The sequence below is a fragment of the Miscanthus floridulus genome, chromosome 15 (assembly GCF_019320115.1).
Source record: "Miscanthus floridulus cultivar M001 chromosome 15, ASM1932011v1, whole genome shotgun sequence".
In the NCBI taxonomy this organism is placed as follows: Eukaryota; Viridiplantae; Streptophyta; class Magnoliopsida; order Poales; family Poaceae; genus Miscanthus; species Miscanthus floridulus.
In genome coordinates, this window is record NC_089594.1 from 70,958,033 (window position 1) to 70,964,515 (window position 6,483).

Consider the following 6,483-nt stretch of genomic DNA (forward strand, 5'->3'; position numbering starts at 1 on the left):
GCTAGAGCATCAATCATAAGCCCTCGGATAAAATCGACTTGAATAAATGGCGTAGATGCATCCTAGGAGGCGATGGAGAACCGACATAGCAACGAGGATGATAGGTGGGACCCACAAGGGCCGAGCGGCCTGCATGTGGGGACGGCTAGCCCCACATGTCAGTGACATGCACCTCGCTTCAGTGGAGAGCCTCCTGGAGTCTTCTAGAGTCTTCCCACATCAGTTACGCAGCAAAATTCCATGATTTCCTTTGATGAATAGGTCCTTCTTGGCGATTTTCTAATTAAATCCTGCTGGAAACACATATTTACCAAAACATGTGGAATTTGTCAGTTTAAACCCCTAAGTCTATGTTGGTGATCCATTTTAGTCATTTATGAAAGTTATATTGATGGTTTGTAATGAATGTTAACTACCGTCAACAACTACTTATGGGCTAGATGTTGATTGTCCACACATTTTTGATGGCACACAGTTTGCACGGTGGAAAAATTGGATGATATGCAATTTTAAGTTTCTTTGCCCTCAAATGTTGTGGATGGTAGATGTAGGCTTTTCTCATGTGTTGGATGAAGAGAATCTAACTCAAGCACAAGAGAAATGTCAAGATCTCGACATCCAAGCTACTAACATCATGTATAGATCTTTGGATGATTGCATATTTGATGAGATAATTAACATGTAGACCGCCCATGAGATTTTGATTCATCTCAATAAGAAGTATGGGACGGTCTCTAATGATGATGATGATGAGCCCAAGGAGGAGGTGCATGACTGTGTCGAGCATGACCACAATTTGGTGATTGTGGAAGATTGCTCCACCTCATGGTCAAGTGATGATGCTGATGGTTGTACCACAAGTTTATCTTAGTACTTGTTCACATGAGGAGCTAAAATTGGCTCATGAGGAACTTAGTGTTGCTCATGATAACTTGGTACCCGCTCAAGATAATGCAAGGTAGGATGCAATAACAATTCAGATGTACCCGCCCCAAACTCACCCAGAGGGTTGATTGGGCACAAAGCACCTCTGTCCTATGATTTAACAACTAGATCTATCATGAGGGAATACGTAGGATGGACATGGCTGTCACCACCTGCCAACTACCCCAATCTATCCAGAGACCTAGCCATGTTGCAAGGTACCCGATAGTATAAGCACCACGCTTACACTATTTAATACTACCCTAGCCTCATGTTAAGACTAGAGCATCAACTAGTGATGAACAACCCATGCTACAGAGAGCCCACTTATCATAGGAATTATAAGCATAACCAAAGTATAATTAGAAAACAAGACTAGTACATAAAGTAAAAGACTTGAAATAATACTTGCATAGAAAGTAACATAATGAAATAAATAAAGTATTTACAAGAGAAAGACAAAGCTATACCAAACTCCTAAAGAATGCTCCATAGCTCCCACCAAGACTAGCTACTACTAGAAGAGCAACATCTTGAGAGAGTAGAGAGAGAGCTACATCTCTTGTTGTGTAGGTGTGAAGGTGTGTTACAAGTGAGGGAGAGGGGTCCTATTTATAGCCTAAGGTGGAGTAGGGGCTACTCCCTCACCACGTCATTGATCTAGGTGACACCCTCTCCTTGCCCTTGGATCAAACCAACCTTGAACCACCATAAATCAACACACCATGTTGCTCCCAAGTGTGTTTCCTTGCATGTGTCTGAAGGAGAGGCGGTGGAGCCACTGAGGGGCACCGGGCGGTGTGGGAAGGGTGTTGGTCAGTGGGCCACTATGGAGTGGGCCCACCTCCTTTAGTGTGGGGCCACATAAGGTGTAGTAGAGTGTGGGTTTGGATGTATTTTGTCCATTTGAGCACCGACATACCGCATGGTGAGTTAGCAATCCATGTGATGCCTCTTTTTGGCCCTTGGTCATGCACCGACTTGGAATCAATGGTGGAGAAGGCTTGGAGATGTGTTTCTTGGCCACTTCCCATGGATTGGTGAGGTGGCCACGCTGGCCGGTGGCATGGTGGGGTTGGTCGGCCCCACCAAGTGGCCTATGGTGGCCTTCCTTGCTCCTATTGCTTCTATTTGCTTGATTTTTTATATTTTTGTATAGTTTTCCTGTATGACCAAAGATCTCCAAGTACAAGTGGAAATATGTGAATTATAAACACAAATAACTACTTGTGGTGTTGTATAGACCCATTTTGGGTGCAATGTTGATGGTCAAAATAGGCATTTAGTGACCGCCAACAGTAACCACGTGGATGGAGCAGTGCGCCTCATCGGGGTCGATGGGTAATTCGAGTGGGGCCCGATATCCTCAACAATCGACATGAAGTTTGGCTTTGTCTCATCAAGAGATGTCCCATAAATCGTTGGCTGTCAAGCCAGTCGGTCCCCGACCACCTCCACCGCGGTCAGAGGGCAAGATGCCTCCCCCCAGAGGGGATCAACCCAGGTGTCTTCGAAGCAAATGACTCGAACACGGGGTGAGATGGTCGAGAGGCTTTGCACCAACGATAAGAGCTGCTGGGGCCCATCTCGCCCTACCCCTACCCCTTTGTGGCCTCGATCCCTTCTAAGGACTGGCCTAAGAGGAGGTTTGCAAAACACGACATGGGGTCATGGATGCGGCGGGTCACCTTGTGCATGGATTTGGGGGGTGGTTGGCCTCCCTAGTCTCATCATGCCTTAATGGTGCCCACTCGTGAGTAGTCATGCGCCGTGAAATGTGAGCGCGTAAATAAAAAATTATGGAAACTAGGGAGGCACGAAGCTTACTCGTTTATGTCGTTGCGTACAAAACCGTCACTCTGCCTTCCATCTAGCCGCTCCCCCTATTCTACGAGATTTCCCAAGCGGTTAATAAATGAAAGTCATTATGCATACGCCCATGGCCTCTACTGTGGCTATAAATACGTGGGAGGGGTACAACAGGTAAGGCATTCGCTTTAGATCGCTTGCTCTGTCACTTTCTCCTCCTTGTCCTTGTGTGCTCGTAGCTTCTTCTCCCAACCAAGCTAATGGATCATGGCAAGTGCCCATGGGAGGAGTCACCGGAGGCCAATGGGCCACCGCTGTGCCTTTCGACCTACCTGTGTGGTTAGGGGTAAATGACTTAATAGCTTTTGATATTGAAAATGACCTATGCTAATCGTTGGCGCTTCTAGGGCCTCTTCTTGTGCTGCGCCAGTGACCGGACGGGCCACCAGCATCGCCTGCACTATGACCCCACTAGTGGAGGGGTTGGGGTCATCCTCCTCCTCGTCTTCCTTAGATGACTAGTGGGAGTTCCGTGAGCTTGTTTGTGCGGCAGACGAAGGCCGCTAGCAGTACTCAGACGCCATCCGCGAGGTGGGCCGGTTGGAACGTTGCCTCGATGCTGTTGGGGTGGCCCTCCCACATCAGAGAGGGAAACCGCCGCCACATAGGTGGCGATTGCCGATGCCTAGGTCTGTAATGTGGGTAAGGGTTTCCTCTATCTTGTTGTCTTGTCTGATGTTTGCAGCTTCTGACCTTCACGTCATTTTGTTACTAGCACTAGAGGAGCAGCTAGAGGCCCGCCTTTAGGAGGTTCTCCTGATGGAGGACCGTGAGTGGGCGGTTGTGGTGGGGATTCAGCAAGGAGCCAGTGTCGCCATCACCTCCATGCAGCTGTGCACCTGCCAGGACCTTCGCCAGGTGGAGCCTAGGTTCTTAGACTACGCTAGGCAGGAGGAGCAGGTAGAGCTAGTCAGTGACTTCACTGCCACCACAACTGCTGTTGTGGCCACCATGAACAAGGAGGACATCCTCCGTGGCAGTGGCCAGGGGCCTTAGGTTGTACCTAGGGTCCTTCTTCTTTTATAAATGAACAAGAATTGCTCCATATGTCTGAGTTTTTTCATCTGCTATTGATCTATCGTGAATGTTGTCGATTTGGCCATTCGATATGCCGTAGATGCGTGACCTCGCCTAGGGGTCGACCCACGAGGCTTAGCATAGTGTGACTCTATTTTTGCGACCGAGACATCATAGGACAGATCTAGCGGCATTGCGCCTTCTCTTGACCTCTTTCCTTCCCTTCTCCCTTGCGCGAATGCTTGACCTTGCCTAGAGCTAGCTCTTAGGGTCTAGCCTCGTGTGACCCATTGGTGCGCGCTGGTGCATGATGTACCGTAGTGTAGCCCCTATGAGGGAGTTGTGTCTTGTGTAGATCGACTTGGGTCACTCAGGGAATGAGCGCTCCGCCGGAGTGTTGTGTTTGACGTGTGATCTTGGAAACACGCTGATGGCTGCATCACAAACCTTAGACATGGGGAGGAATTTGCATGAACAAATGTGTACAAACCTCTATCAAAGGAGTCTTGATATTACACTAGCACGGGTGCTAGGAGCTCATGTCATTGTCATGGGCTTTGCTCCTGGCGTTGCGGGTGCAATGGGCCCCTGAGCGTGTGGCTTGAGGGACTAGGAGGCACATTGTGTCGTGAGCTTTAAGGAGCTAGTCAATCATGTTGCCCCCTTGTCGGGTCGCCATCGGTCTCCCCGCATGCCATGTCCAAGGCCTTTTTGGTCACGACCTCCGCATGCTTCTCTACCATGTAGAGAAGTCGCATTCAGTCCTAACTCCTAGAGGTTGCCCCTCAATGCTTGCATTGAGTGTGCCCTCGGTCGTCATTATCATTAGGATGGGTCGAGGTTCCAAGATTTGGCGCGCGGTCGTTGCAATGCCATCGTTTTCCTATTCATAGAGGTGAGCTTGTCGAAGGTCTCCACCTATGGTGATGATCCCGTGGGGACCAGGCATCTTGAGCTTAAGGTAGGTGTAGTTGGGGATGGCCATGAACTTGGCGTAGCATGGCCGACCTAGGATTGCATGATAGGCGCCAGGGAAGTTCGCTATCTCAAAGGTGAGCGTTTTCGTGTGGAAGTTTGCTTGACATCTGAATGTGACGAGTATGTCAACCTATTCAAGAGGAATGGCTTAGAGTCCGAGTATGACCCCATGGAATGGAGCACCAGGCGACCATATTGCCGCTCATGACATTCCCATGGCATCGTGGGTCTTGACGTAGAGGAGGTTGAGGCCACTTTCGCCATCCCTTAGAACACAAGATAGGTGGGTCTTGCAGATGATTGGGTCGACAACAAGGGGGGAGTGCCCTGGCTTCGGAATGTGGTTGGGGTGGTCCTTTCTGTCGAAAGTGAACATGGTTTCTGACCATTTCAAGAAGACTAGGGTAGCCTCGACCAATGCAGCTGTGTTAACCTCTCTGGCCATGAGCTTTTGCCAGCATCAAGACTCGTACGCCGTTGGTCCGCCAAAAATCATGAGGCATACTTTTGGGTTGGGATACACATCCCTTTTACCCTCATTATCGGCGGATCCAAATGGTGTGTCTAGGCCGGTGGTCTTGTAGTTGCCCTTGAAGTAGCATTTGATGGGGTCGTAGTCTTCAAGGGTGTGTTTAATTGGGTAGCTATGGTTGTGGCACAACAACTTGATTATTTTGTCGAAACTGACATGGCTGAGCTTGCCAGCCTTCTGCTTGTTGACTCTATAGACCGCCATGACAAACTCATTGTCATGGCACCTCTAGCTGTCCTTCTTGCCTTTCCCCCCATGGGTGCGGTCCCCAGCCTTGTCCGTGGGCTCATCCTAGGCCTTGCCCTTGTACTTGTAGAAGATTGCTCGGACGGCCTCCTCGCCAAAGGTGTGGCTTGTAGCGAGGTCGAGAAGCTCCCACGTTGTTTGTAGTTTGCCGCATCTGAGCTCGTGAACAAGGGCTTCGTTGGTCATGCCAGAGATGAACGTTCCGGTCATGTCTACATCTATGATGTCGGGAAGCTCATTGCACTACTTGGAAAAGCGGCGGATGTACTCACGTAGAGTTTCTCCTGCTTTCTATTTGTAGGCTTTGAGATCCTAGGAATTTCCATGGCGCATCTATGAGCCTTGGAAGTTCCCTACAAAGACGCGCTTGAAGTCAGCCCATGAGTGGATGCTATCCGCGGGGAGGTGCTCAAGCCACGCTCGGGTGCTTTTCACGAGGTAGAGTGGCAAGTATTCGATGATGAAGAGGTCGTCGTCTGCCCCACCTGCTCGATAGGTGAGGTGGAAGTTTTCTAGCCACACGGTAGGGTTGGTGTCCCTAGAGTATTTGGCGATGTTTGGCGGTGCGCGGAACCGCACCAGGAACAGTATCTATTAGATCTTCTTTGCGAACGCCTGTGGGCCGCAAGCGTCCAGGCACGGACTACGCCGTGCATCTCGGATCCTAGGGTGGTGACCGTGGTTGTCCAGGTCATTGTCGCCATAGTATAGCTAGTCCCTATTCGCCAGGTCTGGCTCAAGGCGTCTAGCGCCTTGGGCCGGGCTGGTGTTGTAGTTTCTGACATAATGGCTACGCGCTAGGGAAGGCTCCCTCCTGTGAGACGCTCCATCGTCTTTGGGCCGGAGCATGGTCGGCGCGCAGTGTCCCTCGAGGGCGCCACACGTAGAGGAGATGTGTACGATATTGGCTTCGGGGT